Genomic DNA, 19,478 nt, shown 5'->3' on the forward strand with positions numbered 1-19,478 from the left:
CAGTTCAAGAAGGTAACTCATCAGCCCCTTCCTCAGGGCAATGAGAGACGGGCAAGGAATACTGCACTCGCCAGTGATGCCCACATCCCAGAATGAATCAAAAAGAAGATTTAGCAGAATTGTGCAAGGAATTGTTGAGACCTTTGAATTTTTGATTTTCTGTGAGTGTACTCTGTGAGTTAGGAGCTGGAAAGGTCAATTATTAGAGGACACATGTTCAAGGTTGCGGAAGAGAAGCTTGAAAGTGATACACGAGGAAAGTTTATCTCACAAAGGGTGGTGAGTGGCTGGAACCCGCTGTCAGAGGTGGTGGTGGAAGTCGACACAATAGCAGCGTTCAAGAACCACCTGGAGGAATACATGAATAGGAAGGGAATGGAGGGATCAGGATCATAGAAGTGAGGGTAGTTTTCGTATGGAAGGGTGGAATGTGTTGGCGCAGGCTTGGGGGGCCAAAGGGCCTGGTCCTGTGCTGGATTGATCTTTATTCTTTGAACTTTAACCATTGAACAAGTTTGTTTTAAAACACAACAGAACAAACAAACTTATGTTTGCACATAGGAACTGGCCTGGAAAGATAATTGCAGGTTAATTATTGCTCTATGAACACAGCTCCGGGGTGAGTTATGGCCGCAGGTTGGATGTTGCATTAGTCAATCAAAGGGAGGCTGGTGCTGGCCAGGCAACCACAGAGAATGTGGGCAAAACAAAGAGAAACTCTAGAGGGATCTGGTTTTATCTGAGGCTTTGGGGACAGAAGGCAGTAAGATGGGAAGCTGCGAAATAGAGTTTTGGTTACTCTCTAAATGTCCTCGAGTTATTGATTATTCAAAGTTCTGAGAAAAGAGCCTCAGTCTGTACGACATAAATAAAAGTCTCCAGCAAAACTGCAGAAGCTGTTTGCATTGACCGATAACTTTGGAATTCAAGCAGGATAGACAATCCCATGGGCTTGCGATTGCATAATCCAGGGATTACATGAAGGGTTAGCAACCATCATTCCAAATTAATTACATAAACTGGCAAATGATCAATCTTCAATTTTCTTTACAATTTATCCATTAACTGTGGTTTTCTGTCTATCTGCCTCTGGGGATTGAATTGAATTTATTGTCACGTGTCCCGAGGCACAGTGAAAAGCTTTCTCTTGTGAGCAATACAGGCAGATCACAGAGTTAAAGAGCATAGACAGTAAATAAATAGGTAAACAGCAGCAAAAACCAAAACTCAAGTACAGGCGAATCCTAAGAGTTTGGTATTCTAACAACAGTAGGGTAGAAACTGTTTCGAAACTGGCTGGTGCGTGTGTTCAGGCTTCTGTACCTTCTCCCCGATGGTAGAGGTTGGAAAAAAACATTGCCAGGATGGGATGGATCTTTGAGAATGCTGGCGGCCTTTCCTTGACAACGGGCCTGGTAGATGGATTCTATAGATGGATTCTATGGTTATGGAATATTTAAAAGCTCGAGGTTGTGAAACTAGTGACAGTCCTTCATCACATTCAATGACAATAACCTCGATCATGTTGTGTGGCACTATCGTGCTAAATGGGACAAGCTTTAACAGGTCTAGAAAATCAAGACTGGGCATCAGTGGGGCATCATCAACAGCAGCAGCAGAATCCATTGTGAAGGATGAGGTTTCTGAATACTTGGAAGTGTATGGTAAAATAGGGCAAAGTCTGCATGGTTTCATCAAGGGGAGGTCGTGCCTGATAAATCTGCTAGAATTCTTTGAGGAAATAACAAGCAGGTTAGACCAAGGAGAGCCAATGGGTGTTATCTACCTGGACATCAAGAAGGCCTTTGACAAGGTGCCGATGGGGGGCTACTGAGCAAGGTAAGGGTTCATGGTGTCCGAGGGCAGGTGCTGGCATTGGATAGAAGCTTGGCTATCTGGCAGGAAGCAGAGAGTGGGGATAAAGGGTCCTTCTCAGGATGGCAGCCAGTGACAAGTGGTGTTCCACAAGGCTCAATGATAGGACCATAACTTTTCACTTGATACATTAACAATCTAGATGAAGGAACTAAGAGCATTCTGGCTAAGTTTGCAGACGATACAAAGATAAGTAAAGGGACAGGTAGCATTCCGAAGGCTGGGACACTGCAGAAGGGTTTGGACAGGTTAGGAGACTGAGCAAAGAAGTGGCAGATGGAGTACAATGTGGGAAAGTGTGAGGTCATGCAGAAGGGTTGGAAGAATAGAGGCATGGCCTATTCTCTAAATGGGGAGGAAATTCAGAAGTCTGAAGTGTAAAGAGACTTGGGAGTTCTAGTACAGGGTTCTCACAGGGAAAACTTGCAGGTTGAAAGTTAGAAAGGCAAATGCAATGATCGCATTTATTTTGAGAGGACTTGAATATAAAAGCAGGGATGTACGTCTGAGGCTTTATAAGGCTCTGGTCAGACCACATTTGAGGATTGTGCACAGTTTTGGGCCCCATACCTCAGAAAGGATGTACTGGCCCTGGAGCATGTTCAGGACTGCAGATGCTGGAGATCAAAGTCGAGAGTGTATTGCTGGGAAAGCACAGCAGGTCAGGAGCGTCCAAGGAGCAGGAGAGTTAACGTTTCGGGCACAAGCCCTTCATCAGAAATGAGGCTTGTGGGTTGAGGCTGAGAGATAAAAAGGAGGGGGATGGGGTGGGTAGCTGAGAAAGCAATAGGTGGATGAAGATGAGGGAGAAGGTGACAGGTCAGAGGGGCAATGATGGACAGGTCTGGAGGACGATGCCGTGTTGAGGCTTGGGACTGGGAGAATGTGGTGAGAGGGGAAATGAGGAAGCTGCTAAATCCACATTTATCCCGTGTGGTTGCAGGGTCTGGAGGGTGTGGCTGAAGAGCTTCAGGACAGAGAGGACTTGGGGGGTACAGTGAGAGAGGGACTCACTGAGATCTTTGTAGCCCTTCATTACGAGCACAGCAGGTCAGGCAGCCTACCTTGAAGAAGTTCTCCTCCTCTCTCTCTATAAAGATCTCACTGAGTATTTCAGCTACACAAATGCCAGGCAATGGCTAACTCCAACTAAAGAAAATCCAACCATTGCCCCTTGACATTCAATGTCAAAGATAATTCATAATCCAACTTGATCAACATTCTGAAGGATACAATTGACCGAAATGTGAACTGTAGGATTCATCAAAAATACATCAGAGACTGGGCATTCTGTGGTGAGTAATTTGCCTCCTCATTCCTCAAAGCCTGTCCATCATCTCAAAATACAAATCCAGAGTGTGATGGAAAATGTCCCAATTGCCTGGATGGGGGCAGCTCCAATAACACAAAAACCACTTGATACCATCTCGTACAAAGCTATCCACTTGATTTACATTCCCTACTAATGCCTTCACCACTCCCTCCTTTAGCCACCGTGGCAGCAGTGTGTAACATCTGTGATATTGTACTGAATAGAAATTGTCTCATTCAGCAGACACAGCTTGGGTTTATGAAGGGCAGGTCATGCTTTAACTAATCTACTGGAATTCTAAGAGGACATTACAAACACAGTGTACAACAGGGACCTCGTGAATATGGTTTATCTAAATTTCCAAAAGGCATCCTAAAGGTGCAGCACAAAAGGTAGTTGCGTAAGATAAGGATTTAAGGTGTTATGGGCAATGTATTAGCATGGATAGAGGATTGGTTAACTAACAGGAAGCAAAGAGTGGAAATAAATGAGTGCTTTTCTGCTTGGCGATCAGTAACTAGTGGTGTGCCTCAGGGATCAGTGCTGGGAACACAATTATTCACAATCTACAAAGATGATTCGGAGTTGGGGACGAGGTGTAATGTGTCAATGTCTGTGGATGACACCAGGATGAGTGGTAGAGTAAGGTGTGCAGAGGACTGTGAAACTTTGCAGAGGGACAGAGATAGTTTGAGTGAATGGGTAAAGGACTGACAGATGGAGTACAATGTTAATAAATGTGAAGTCATCTATTTTGGGAGGAGTAACAGTAAAAAGGACTATTACTTGAATAGTAAAAGGTTGCAGCACGCTGCTGTGCAGAGGGACCTGGGTGTCCTTGTGCATGAACCACAGACGGTTGGTCTGCAGGTACAACAAGTAACTAGGAAGGCAAATGGAATGTTGTCTTTTATTGTTAAAGGGGTTGAGTTTAAAAGCAGGGAGGTTATGTTGCAGCTGTATAGGGTGCTGGTGAGGCCACACCTGGAGTACTGTGTGCAGTTTTGATCTCCTTACTTGAGAAAGGTTGTATTGGCACGAGAGGGGGTGCAGAGGGGGTTCACTAGGTTGATTCTGGAGTTAAGAGGATGAGGAGAGACTGAGTAGACTGGGATTATATTCATTGGAATTCAGGAGAATGAGGGGGATCTTGTAGAAACATATAAAATTTATGAAGGGAATAGATAAGATAGAAGGAGAGAGGGTGTTTCCACTGGTGGGTGAAACTTGGACAGGAGGGCAGAGCCATAGAGGGATCAGATTTAGAGCTGAATTGCGAAGGAACTTCTTCACCCAGAGGATTATGAATCAATGGAATTCCCTGCCCAGGGAAGTGGTTGAGGCTTCCTCAGTAAATGATTTTAAAGCTAAGATAGATAATGTTTTTGAACAGTAAAGGAATTAAGGGTTACAGTGAGAGGGTGGGTAAGTGGAGCTGAGTGTATGAAGAGATCAGCCCTGACCATATTGAATGGCGGAGCAGGCTGGGAGGGCCAGATGGCCTCCTCCTGCTCCTAGTCCTTACCTTCTTATGTTCCCATGCTGTTATGCCCTGCATTAACTCACTAAGGCTCCCTTGGCAGCAGCTTCCAACCAGGAAAATTCTGTCAATTAGGAGGAGAGGGTTGCAGATACATGGGAACACCATCTCTCCTGCAAAATCTGCTCTAGGCCGTACACCATCCTGAATTGCAGTTATAACATCATTCTCTCAATGTCAATGGATCAAAATCACGGAAATCCACTACAAAATGCAAGAAGTAACATTGTCAAAGTCCACAAGGGCTGCTGTTTCAGTGGAGAGAGAGCTGGCTGCTGGTGGCTCAATGGGAGGGGAGAGGTTGAGAAGGAGAGTCCTTCATGGTGCCCTCAGCTGGTGGGGGTACTGAACCAGCCCTGCATTACAAACCAGCTGTCCAGGCAACTCAGCTAACTGACCTCATAATGGCCAACAATCAATATTGAGAAACACAATGGAAATAAAGCAGCAACCAAAGAGAGGTTTTCCCCACATTCGTTTACCTATTACTTTCCTCAACTTCATCTACCTATTACATTCCCCAACTTTATCTACCTATTACATTCCCCACATTTATCTACCCATTACATTCCTCAAATTCATCTACCTATTAAAAGTCCCCAACTTCATCTACCTATGACATTCCCCACATTCATCTACCTATTACATTCCCCACATTCATCTACCTATTACATTTCCCAAATTCATCAACCTATTATATTCCCCACCTTCATCTACCTATTACATTCCCCACCTTCATCTACCTATTACATTCCTCACCTTAATCTATCTATTACATTCCCCAACTTCATCTACCTATTACATTCCTCACCTTCATCTATCTATTACATTCTCTACCTTCATTTACCTATTGCATTCCCCACCTTCATCTATCTATTACATTCCCCACCTTGATTTACCAATTACATTCCTCACCTTCATCTAAGTATTACATTCCCCACCATCAGCTACCTATTACATTCCCCATCTTCATCTCTCTAATACATTCCCCAACAAAATCTTCCTATGACATTCCCCACCTTTATCTACCTAATACATTCCCCACCTTCATCTACCTACTACATTCCCCACATTCATCTACCCATTACATTTCCCAAATTCATCAACCTATGAAATTCCCCACCTTCATCTACCTATTACATTCCCCACATTCATCTACCTATTACATTCCCCACCTTCATCTACCTATTACATTTCTCACCTTCATCTATCTATTACATTCCCAATCTTCATCTACCTATTACATTTCACACCTTCATCTATCTATTATATTCCTCACCTTCATCTACATATTACATTCCACACCTACATCTGGCAGTTACATTCCCCACCTTCATCTACCTATTACATTCCTCACCTTAATTTACTGATTACCTTCCCCATCATCATTGACCTATTACATACCCCACCTCAACTAACTATTACATTCCAACCTTCACCGACTTATTACATTCCCACCTTTATCTAACTATAATATTCCCCACCTTCACCAATCTATTACATTCCCCACCTTCATCTACCAATTACATTCCACACCTTCATCTACCTATTAAATGCCCCACTTTCATCTACCTATTGCATTCGCCACCATCATCTATCTATTACATTCCTTACCTTCATTTACCTATTGCATTCCCCATCTTCATCTATCTATTACATTCCCCACCTTCATCTACCTATTGCATTCGCCACCTTCATCTACCTATTACATTCCTTACCTTCATCTACCTATTACATTCCCCACCTTCATCTACCTATTACATTCCCCATCTTCAGCTACCTATTACGTTCCTCATTTCATCTATCTATTACAATCCCCACCTTCATCTACCTATGACATTCCCTACCTTTATTTACCTATTACATTCCTCACCTTCATCTAAGTATTACATTCCCCAACTTCATCTACCTATGACATTCCCCACCTTTCTCTACCCATTACATTTCCCAAATTCATCAAACTATTATATTCCCCACCTTCATCTTCCTATTACATTCCCCACCTTCATCTACCTATTACATTCATCTACCTATTAAATGCCCCACTTTCATCTACCTATTGCATTTGCCACCTTCATCTACCTATTACATTCCTTACCTTCATCTATCTATTACATTCCCCATTGTCAGCTACCTATTACGTTCCCCATTTCATCTATCTATTACATTCCCCACCTTCATCTACCTATGTCATTCCCCACCTTTATTTACCTATTACACTCCTCACCTTCATCTAAGTATTACATTCCCCAACTTCAGCTACCTATTACATTCCACAATTTAATCTATCTCTGACATTCCCCACCTTTATCTACCTAATACATTCCCCACCTTCATCTACCTATTACATTCCCCACATTCAACTACCCATTACATTTCGCAAATTCATCAACTTATTATATTCCCAACCTTCATCTAACTACAATATTCCCCACATTCATCTACCTATTACATTCCCCACCTTCATCTACCTATTACATTCCTCACCTTAATCTATCTATTGCATTCCCCACCTTCATCTACCTATTACATTCCTCACCTTCATCTATCTATTACATTCTCCACCTTCATTTACCTATTACATTCTCCACCTTCATTTACCTATTGCATTCCCCACCTTCATCTATCTATTACATTCCCCAACTTTATCTACCTATTACATTCCCCACCTTCATCTACCTATTACATTCTCCACATTCATCTACCTATTATATTCCCCATCTTCATCGACCGATTACAATCCCCACCTTCATCTACCTATTACATTCCTCACCTTCATCTGCCTATTACATTCCTCACCTTCATCTATCTATTACATTCCCCACCTTCATCTACCTATTACATTCCTCACCTTCATCTATCTATTACATCCCCCACCTTCATCTAGCTATTACATTCCACAACTTCATCTACCTATTACATTCCCCACCTTCATCTATTCCATTTCCCATCTTCATCAACTAACTATATTTCCGACCTTCATCGACCTATTAGATTCCTCACCTTCAATTACCGAGTACATTCCCCACCTTCATCTATCTATTACATACCCCACCTCATCGAACTATTACATTCCCAACCTTCATTGACTTATGACATTCCCAACTACATCTAACTATTATATTCCCCACCTTCATCTACCTATTACATTCCCCACTTTTGTCTACCTATTACAATCCTCACCTTCATCTACCTCTAACATTCCCCACCTTCATCGACCTATTATGTTCCTCGCCTTCATCTACCTATTATATTCCAATCTTCATCTACCTATTACATTTCTCACTTTCATCTACCTATTGCATTCCCCACCTTCATCTACCTATTATATTCCACACCTTCATCTACCTATTACATTCCCCACCTTCATCTACCTATTATATTCCAATCTTCATCTACCTATTACATTTCTCACTTTCATCTACCTATTGCATTCCCCACCTTCATCTGCCTATTCCATTCCTCACCTTCATCTACCTATTACATTCCCCACCTTCATCTACCTATTACATTCCCCACCGTCATCTATTACTTTCTCCATCTTCAACTAACTATTACATTGCCCATCTTCATCTGCCTATTACATTCCCTACCTTCATCTACCTATAACATTCCTCACCTTCATTTATCTATTACATTCCCCACCTTCATCTACCTATTACATACCCAACCTCCATCGACTTACTACATTCCCCACCTTCATCTACCTATTACATTCCCCACCTTCATCTATCTATTACATTCCCCACATTCATCTCCCTATTACATTCCTCACCTTCATCTAACTATTACATACCCAACCTCCATCAACTTATTACATTCCCACCTTCATCTAACTATTATATTCCCCACCTTCATCTTCCTATTTAATTCCCCACCTTCATCTACCAATTACATTCCTTACCTTCATCCACCTATTACATTCCCCACCTTCATCAACTATTACATTCCCCATAGTCATCCACCTATTACTTTCCCCACCTTCATCAATTATTACATTCCCCATCTTCATTTACCTATTACATTCCCCATCTTCATCTACCTATTACATTCCGATCTTTATCTACCTATTACATTTCTTACCTTCATCTATCTATTACATTCCTCACCTTCATCTACCTATTACATTCCTCACCTTCATCTACATGTTACATTCCCCATCTTCATCTACCTATTACATTCCCCACCTTCATCTACCTATTACATTCCCACCTTCATCTACCTATTACATTCCCCATTTTCATCTGCCTATTACATTCCCACCTTCATCTATCTCTTACATTCCTCACCTTCATCTATCTATTACATTCCTCACCTTCATCTATCAATTTCATTCCTCACCTTCATCTATCAATTTCATTCCTCACCTTCGTCTTCCTATTACATTCCCCACCTTCATCTACCAATTACATTCCCACCATCATCTACATATTGCATTTCTAACCTTCATCTATCTATTACATTCCCCATCTTCATCTATCTATTACATTCCCACCTTCATCTGGCTATTACATTCCCCGCCTTCATCTACCTATGACATTCCCCACGGTCATTTGCCTATTACACTCTCCATCTTCATCTACACATTCATTCCTCACATTCATGTACCGATTACATTCCCCATCTTCATCTATCTGTTACATACCCCACCTCATCTACCTATTACATTCCCCACCGTCATCGACTTATTACATCCCCACCTTTATCTACCTATGACAGTCGCCACCTTCATCTACCTATTGCAATCCCCACCTTCATCTATTACATTTCCCACTTTCATCTACCTATTAAATTCCCCACCTTCATCTAACTATTATATTCCCCACCTTCATCTACCTATTACATTCCTCACCTTCATCTATCTATTTCATTCCCCACCTTCATCTACCTGTTACATTCCTCAACTTCTTCTATCTATTACATTCCCTACCTTCACCTACCTATAACATTCCTCACCTTTATCTATCTACCTATGACATTCCGCACCTTCACCTATCTATTCCATTCCCCATTTTCATCTACCTATTACATTTCCCACCATCATCTACCTATTACATTCTCCAGCTTCATCTATCTATTACATTTCACATCTTCATCTATCTATTACATTCCCCACTTTCATCTACCTATTAAATTCCCCACCTTCATCTATCTATTATATTTCTCACATTCATCTGCTGATTACATTCCCCACCTTCATCTATCAGTTACATTATTCACCTTCATCTATCTATTACATTCCCCACCTTCATCTACCTATTACACTCCCACCTTCATCTGGCTGTTACATTCCCCACCTTCATCTACCTATGACATTCCCCACCTTCATTTACCTATTATGCTCCCCATCTTCATTTACACATTACATTCCTCACGTTCATGTACCGATTACATTCCCCATCTTCATCTATCTATGACATACCCCATGTTATCTACCTATTACATTCCCCACTGTCATCGATGTATTACATCCCCACGTTCATCTATCTATTATATTCCTCACCTTCATCTACATATTACAATCCCCATCTTCAGCTACCTATTACATTCCTCACCTTCATCTATCTATTACATTCCCCACCTTCATTGACCTATAACATTCCCCACCTTCATCTACCTATTACATTCCCAGTTGCATCTACCTATTAGACTCCTCACCTTCATCTACCTAGTACATTTGCCATCTTCATCTCTCTGTAACATTCTCCACCTTCATTTACCTATTGCATTCCCCACTTCCATCTATCTGTTACATTCCTGACCGTCATCTACCTACTACATTCTTCACCTTCATCTACCTATTGCTTTCCCCAACTTCATCTACCAATTACATTCTCCACCTTCATCTACCTATTACATTCCTCAACTTCATCTACCTATTGCATTCCCACATTCATCTATGTATTACATTCCCCACCTTCATCTATCTATTACATTTCCCACTTTTATCTACCTGTTACATTCCCCACCTTCATATGCCTATTACATTCCCGATCTTCATTTATCTATTTCGTTCTGCACCTTCATCAATATATTACATTTCCCAATTTCATCTACCTATTACATTCCTCACCTTCATCTACCTATTTCATTCCCCACCTTCATCTACCTATTACATTCCCCACCTTTGTCTACCCATTACATACCGCATCTTCATCTACCTATTAATTTCCCACCTTCATTTAGCTATTATATTCCCCACCTTCATCTACCTATACCATTCCTCACCTGCATCTATCTATTACTTTCCCCACCTTCATCTCGCTAATATATTCCTCTCCTTCATCTGTCTATTAAATTCCCCACCTTCATCTACCTATACATTTCCCCACCTTCATCTACCTATTACATTCCCCACCTTCATCTATCTATTACATTCCGCATTTCCATCTATATATTACATTTTCCACTTTCAACAATGTATTATGTTCTCCACCTTCATCTGCCTATTACATTTCCCATCTTCATTTATATATTACATTCCCATCTTCATCTACCTATTAAATTCCCCACCTTCATCTATCTATTACATTCCGCACCTCCATCTATATATTACATTTCCCACTTTCAACAACGTATTATATTCTCCACCTTCATCTGCCTATTACATTTCCCATCTTCATTTATATATTACATTCCCATCTTCATCTACATATTAGATCCCCCATCTTCATCTACCTATTACATTCCTTGCCTTCATCGACCTATTACGTCCCCATCTTCATCTACCTATTTCATTCACACCTTCATCTACCTGTTAAATTCCCCAACTCATCTACCTGTTACACTCGCCACCTTCATCTACCTATTACGTTCCTACCTCTATCTGGCTGTTACATTCCCCACCTTCACTTACCAATTTCGTTCCCCATCTTCATCTACCTATTGCATTCCTCACCTTCATCGACCTATTACGTTCCCCACCTTCATCTATCTAATACATTCCCCACCTCAATCTACCTATTACATTCCCCATCTACCTCTACCTATTACATTAGTCACCTTCATTTACCTATTACATTCCTCACCTTCATCTACCTATTATATTCCCCACCTTCATTTATCTATTACATTCCTTACTTTCATCTACCTATTACATTCCCCATCTTCATCTATCTAATACATTCCCCACCTCAATCTACCTATTACATTTCCTATCTACCTCTACCTATTACATTAGTCAACTCCATTTACCTATTACATTCCTCACCTTCATCTACCTATTACATTTCCCATCTTCATCTACCTATTACATTCCCCCCTTCATCTACCAATTACATTCCTCACCTTCATCTATCTATTACATTCCCCAACTTCATCTACATATTTTATTTCCCACATTCATCGACCTATTACATTCCTTACCGTCATCCATCGATTACATTCCCAACCTTCATCTACCTATAACATTCCCCATCTTCATCTACCTATTACATTCACCACCTTTATCTACCTATTACATTCCCCACCTTCATCTATCTATTACATTCCGCACATTAATCTATATATTACATTTCCCACTTTCAACTAAATATTACATTCTCCACCTTCATCTGCCTAATACATTTCCCATCTTCATTTATCTATTACGTTCCAATCTTCATCTACCTTTTCCATTCACCACTTCATCTATCTATTACATTCCGCACCTTCATCTATCTAATACATTTCCCACTTTCATCTAGCTATTACATTCCCCACCTTCATCTACATATTACATTCCCCATCTTCATCTACCTATTACATTCCCCACCTTCATCTACCTATTACATTCCCACCTTCATCTACCTATTACATTCCCCATTTTCATTTGCCTATTACATTCCCCACCTTCATCTTTATTTTCCTATTACATTCTTCTCCTTCATCTACCTATTACATTCCCCATTTTCATTTGCCTATTACATTCCCCACCTTCATCTTTATTTACCTATTACATTCCCCATTTTCATTTGCCTATTACATTCCCACCTTCATCTTTATTTACCTATTACATTCTGCACCTTCATCTATCTATTACATTCTGCACCTTCATCTATCTATTACATTCACCACCTTCACCTACCTCTTACATTTTCCCACCTTCATCTACCTCTTACATTACCCATCTTCATCTATCTATTAATTTCCCCACTTTCATCTATCTATTACATTCCCCACTTTCATCTACCTATTTCACTCCCCATCTTCATCTACATATTACATTCCCACCTTCATCAACCTATTACATTTCTCACCTTCATGTATCTATTACATTCCCCACCATCATCTACCTATTACATTCCCCACCTCCATCTGGCTGTTACATTCCCCAACTTATCTACCTATTACATTCCCCACCTTCACTTACCAATTACATTCCCCAACTCATCTACCTATTACACTCCCCACCGTCATCGAATTATTACATCTCCACTTTCATCTATCTAATATATTCTCCACCTTCATCTACCTATTGCATTCCCCACCTTCATCTACCTATTACATTCCTTACCTTCATCTACCTATTACTTTCCCCACCTTCATCTATCTATTACATTCCTTATCTTCATCTACCTATTACTTTCCCCACCTTCATCTATCTATTACATTCCTTACCTTCATCTACCTATTACATTCCTCATCTTCATCTATCTAATACATTACCCACCTTAATCTACCTATTACATTCCCCATCTACCTCTACCTATTACATTAGAAACCTTCATTTGCCTATTACATTCCTCACCTTCACCTACCTATTACTTTCCTCACCTTCATCTATCTATTGCAGTCCCCAACTTCATCTACCTATTTTATTTCCCACCTTCATCTACCTAAAACATTCCCCATCTTCATCTACCTATTACATTCACCACCTTCATCTACCTAAAACATTCCCCATCTTCATCTATTACATTCCCAACCTTCATCTACCTAAAACATTCCCCATCTTCATCTATTACATTCCCAACCTTCATCTACCTAAAACATTCCCCGTCTTCATCTATTTCATTCCCCACCTTCATCTATCTATTACATTCACCACCTTCATCTACCTATTACATTTCCCACCTTCATCTACCTATTTCATGCCGGACCTTCATCTACCTATTGCATTCCCCATGTTCATATACCTATTACATTTCCACCTTCATCTCCCTATTATATTCTCCACCTTCATCTACCTATTACATTCTCCATCTTCATCTACGTTCTCCATCTTCATTACATTCACCACCTTCGTCTATCTATTATATTTCCCACTGTCATCTATGTATTACATTCCCCATCTTCCTTTACCTATTGCATTCTATTGGTCTGCTCCACCCTCCTCTCCTGGCTATCACCTTCTCTGGCACCTTCATCTACCTCTCACATTCCCAGCTGCCTTCCCTCCAACCCCAACCCCCTCCCATTTATCTCTCAGACCCACGGCTCACAGGCCTCTTTCCTGATGAATGGCTTATGCATAAAACGTCGATTCTCCTGCTCCTCGGATGCTGCCTGACTTGCTGTGCTTTTCCAGCTCCACTCTCTCGACTCTGATCTCCAGAATCTGCAATTTTAATAAAAACTAATAACATGATGCACTGAACAAAAGAGGTTTACTTTTTATTTCCAAACTACAAGCTGTCTTTTTTTTAATCTCTCCAGAAAAATGTAAGGATGTGGAATCTGAAAGTCAATGATCTCATAAATACAAAAATAGAGAAAAATAGGTTTGAGAATGATTGTACAAGAACACAGAGGATGAAAATAAGTAATTGTGCATTTATAAAGCACCTATCACAACCTCAAAAATTACCAAAGTGCCTGTCACATAATGAAATTACTATTTAGTCATTGCAAAGCATAGCAGCTTCAAAAGAACATAGCTGCTAGACAGGGTCTGCGGCAGGTAGTGAGGGAACCACAAGTGGGAAAATCATACTTGGCCCCTCCTCACCAATCTGCTGGCTGCAGATGCATCTGTCCAGGCCAGTATCAGTCAGGGTGACCACCACACAGTCCTCGTGGAGACAAAACCCGACTTTCACATTGAGAATACCATCTATCATGCTGTGTGACGCTGTCTCCGTGCAAAATGGGATAGGCTTTGAACAGATCTAACAACTGAAGACACTGTGAGGCACTGTGGACCATCAGTAGCAGCAGAATCTGTAACCTCATGGCCTGACAGTTTCCCCACTAAACCATTACCATCCAGCCCGGGGATCAACCCTGGTTTTATAAAGAGGGCAGGACGGCATGCCTGGAGAAGCACCAGACATCGCTAAAAATGTGACGATAAACTGCGGTAACTACCAGGCAGAATTACCTGTGTATCAATGAAAAGCAGCATGCAATAAGTGATCCCATAACCATCAGAGCTAAGCACTGCAGTGCTCCCACTTCCAGTCATGAATCATGGTCTACAATTTAACAATGAACAGGAGGACCATGCTCCCTGAATATTATCATCCCCAATGATGGGGAAGCCCAGCAGTGAACAAGGCAAAAGCATTTACAAACATTTTCAACTAGAAATGCTGAGTGTATGCTTCGTCTCGTCCTCCTGATCTAAACAATGATATAAAGAAATGGTTGGAGGCACAGGATTCTGCAAGGATATGGGCCCTGACAATATTCTGGCAATAGTACTGAAGACTTTACTCCAGATATTGTTGCTCCCCTAGGCAAGCCGTTCCAGTACAGCTGTAACACTGGCATCTACCTGACAATGTGGACAATAGCCCAGGTATGCCCTGTACATGAAAACCAGGACAAGCCGACCTAGCCAATTATCCCTGCATCGGTCTATTCTCAGTCATCAGGAAAGGGTCAGTGCCACCATCACCTGCTCAGAGACTCTCAGTTTGAGTATCGCCAGGACCACTCAGCTCCTGACCTCGTTACAGCCTCAGTCCAAATATGAACAAAGGAGATGAAGTCAAGAGGAGACGTAAAGGTAACTGCCCTTGACACCAAGAAGTCTGAGTAAAACTGAAGTCCATGGCAATCGGGGGGAAACTCTCCATTGCTTCTAGTCACACCTGGTACATAGGAGGATAGTGGTGGTTTCTGGAACTCAGTCATTAAGCTCCAGAGCACTCTGCAAAGGTTATTTAAGGCACAAACGTTTCTATCAATTTTTACTGTCCAGCGTAAGTTCAGAAGTGTGGACGTTCTCTGATGATTGCACAACATTCAGTCCCGTTACCAACTTCTCAGGTACTGAACCAGCATGTGTCCAGGTGCAGCAAAATATGGACAACATCCAGGTTTGGGCAGAGAGGTGCCTCATAATATTTCAGCTACACAAGTACCAGGCAATGGACATCTCCAACTAAAGACAATCCAACCATTGCCCCTCGACATTCAATATCAATGATAATTCCCAATCCCCCATTATCGACATCCCGAGGGATACAGTTGAACAGAATCCAAACTGCACAATTCATTTAAATAATCTGGCATCAAATACTCATCAGAGACTGGGCATTCTGTGGTGAGTTATTTGCCTCCTCATTCCTCAAAGCCTGTCTCCCATCTACAAAGTACAAATCCAGAGTGTGATGGAATATGCCCCAATTGCCTGGATGGGTGCAGCTCCAACAACACTCAAACCACTTGATACCATCTAGTACAAAGTTGATTTACATCCCAACTAATGCCCACACCATTCATTCCCTCGGAAACCAATGCACAGTGACAGCAGTGTGTAACATCTGTGATATTGTACTGAATAGAAATTGTCCCATTCAGCAGATGCAGCTTGGGTTTATGAAGGGCAGGTCATGCTTTAACTAATCTACTGGAATTCTAAGAGGACATTACAAACACAGTGTACAACAGGGACCTAGTGGATATGGTTTATCTAGATTTCCAAAAGATATTCTACAAGGTGCAGCACAAAAGGCAGTTGTGTAAGATAAGGATTTAAGGTGTTATGGGCAATGTATGAGCATGGATAGAGGATTGGTTAACTAACAGGAAGCAAAGAGTGGAAATAAATGAGTGCTTTTCTGCTTGGCAATCAGTAACTAGTGGTGTGCCTCAGGGATCACTGTTGGGAACACAATTACTCACAATTTATACAGATGGTTGGAGTTGGGGACCGCATGTAGTGTGTCAAAGGTTGTGGATGAGACTAAGATGAGTAAGGTAAGGTGTGCAGAGGACTGTGAAACTTTGCAGAGGGACAGACATAGTTTGAGTGAATGGGTAAAGGACTGACAGATGTTAATAAGTGTGAAGTCACCCATTTTGGAAGGAGTAACAGTAAAAAGGACTATTACTTGAATAGTAAAAGGTTGCAGCACGCTGCTGTGCAGAGGGACCTGGGTGTCCTTGTGCATGAACCACAGACGGTTGGTCTGCAGGTACAACAAGTAACTAGGAAGGCAAATGGAATGTTGTCTTTTATTGCTAAAGGGGTTGAGTTTAAAAGCAGGGAGGTTATGTTGCAGCTGTATAGGGTGCTGGTGAGGCCACACCTGGAGTACTGTGTGCAGTTTTGATCTCCTTACTTGAGAAAGGTTGTACTGGCATGAGAGGGGGTGCAGAGGGGGTCACTAGGTTGATTCTGGAGTTAAGAGGATGAGGAGAGACTGAGTAGACTGGGATTATATTCATTGGAATTCAGGAGATTGAAGGGAGAGGGGATCTTAAAGAAATATGCAAAATTAAGATAAGATAGACATGGAGTGAATGTTTCCACTGGTGGGTGAAACTAGGACAAGAGAGTATTGCCTCAAAATTACAAGGAGCAGATTTAGGTCTGAATTGAGAAGGAGCTTCTTCACCCCGAGTGTTATGAATCTATTGAATTCCCTGCCCAGGGAAGTGGATGAGGCTTCCTCAGTAAATGATTTTAAAGCTTAGAGAGATAATATTTTGAACAGTAAAGGAATTAAGGGTTACAGTGAGAGGGCGGGTAAGTGGAGCTGAGTCTATGAAGAGATCAGCCCTGACCATATTGAATGGTGGAGCAGGCTGGAAGGGTCAGATGGCCTACTCCTGCTCCTAGTCCTTACCTTCTTATGTTCCAATGCTGTTATGCCCTGCATTAACTCTCTAAGGCTCCCTTGGCAGCAGCTTCCAAGCCAGCAAATTCTGTTGATTAGAAACAGAAGGCTGCAGATACATGGGAACACCATCTCTCCTGCAAATTCCACTCTTTGCCACACACCATCCTGACTTGCAGCCATAACATCATTCTCTCACTAAAAACTAACAACAGGATGCACTGAACATAAGAGATTTCCTTTTTATTTCCAAACTAATAGCTATCTTTTTTATCTCTACCGAAAAATGTGAGGACATCGGTGAAAAGGTGAAATACAAAGGTCAGTGATCTCACAAATACAAAAATAGAGAAAAGCAGATGTGACTATAATCGCACAGAAAGCATGAGGATGAAAGTAAGCAATTGGGCATTTATAAAGCACCTGTTACAACCTCAAAATTTCTCAGTGTGTGACAGATAATGAAATAATTTTGATGTTTAGTCATTGTTAAATATATGTTTGCACAGCAGGGCACCATGATTAGAGAATACTTGAATGATTTGAACGTGTGCTTTCATGGTTTTGGACATGGGATAACATAGAGAGCTGTCTCACAGACGAGTGAAGCAACAGCCGGTCGGACAGCAACCGAGGAGCAGGAGAGTTGACGTTTCAAGCATGAGCACTTCATCAGGAAGAAGGGGTGGGGCCAATGGGGCTGAGAGAGAAATGGGAGGGGGCTGGGGCTGGGGGCTGGGGAAGGGAGCTGGGAATGCAATAGGTAGATGAAGGTGTGGGGTGATGATGATAGGTCAGAGAGGAGGGTGGAGCGGATAGGTGGGAAGGGAGATGGACGGGTAGGACCGGTCAAGAGGGCGGTGCCGAGTTAGAATGTTTGTTCTGGCATTAAAAGGTGGAGGCAGGGGAAATGAGGAAACTGGTGAAATGGTTGGAGGGTCCCCAGGTGGAAGATGAGGTTTTCTTTCTCCAGGTATTGGGTGGGGAGAGTTTGGGGGTGGAGGAGACCAAGGACTTGCACGACCTTGGCAGAGTGGGAAGTGGAGTTGAAGGGCTCGGCCACAGGATGGTGAGGTTGTTTGGTGCATGTGCCCCAGAGATATTCTCTGAAACATTCCGCAAGTAGGTGTCCTGTCTCCCCAGTGTAGAAGAGACCACACCGGGACCAACAGATACAGTATATGTATGGAAGGTAGGTAAATCTTTGTCAAATGTGGAAGGATCCTTTGATGGCTTGGATGGAGGTGAGGGGGAGGTGTGGGCACTGTTTGCGGTGGCAGAGGAAGGTGCCCCACTTGACATCAAGACTGCATTTGAACAAGTGTGACATCAAGGAGCCCGAGCAAAGCTGGAATTAATGGGGATCGGGGCAAAATCTCTGGTGTTCGGAGTCATACCTTGACACATAAGAAGACATTGGAGGTCAGTCATCTTAGCCCCAGGACATCTCTGTAGACATTCCTCAGAGCAGTGTCCTAGGCCCAAACATCTTCAGTTGCTTCATCAATGATCTTCCCTCCATCACCAAGTCAGAAGTGGAGATGTTCGCCAATGATTGCACAATGTTCAGCACCATTCATGACTCCTCAGACACTGAAGCAGCCCATGTTCAAATGCAACAAGATCTGGACAATATCCAGGCTTGGACTGACACGTGGCAAGTCACACAAATGCCAGGTTCTGATCATCACCAACAAGAGACAATCTAACCACCACCTCTCGATGTTCAATGATGTTCCCATCACTGGATTCCCCCACTATC

The 19,478-nt window shown here is 42.0% G+C and overlaps 1 protein-coding gene across 1 annotated transcript in view; it reads left to right on the forward strand.

Annotated features, from left to right (window-relative positions):
• Nucleotides 1–19,478, forward strand: part of LOC148147384 (uncharacterized) — a 184,590-nt gene that overhangs the window by 144,495 nt on the left and 20,617 nt on the right. The gene's annotated exons all lie outside the window — the stretch shown is intronic.

The sequence above is a fragment of the Chiloscyllium plagiosum genome, unplaced genomic scaffold (assembly GCF_037043375.1).
Source record: "Chiloscyllium plagiosum isolate Xiang-an unplaced genomic scaffold, Cpla_swu_hap1 HiC_scaffold_17, whole genome shotgun sequence".
Taxonomy (NCBI): Eukaryota; Metazoa; Chordata; class Chondrichthyes; order Orectolobiformes; family Hemiscylliidae; genus Chiloscyllium; species Chiloscyllium plagiosum.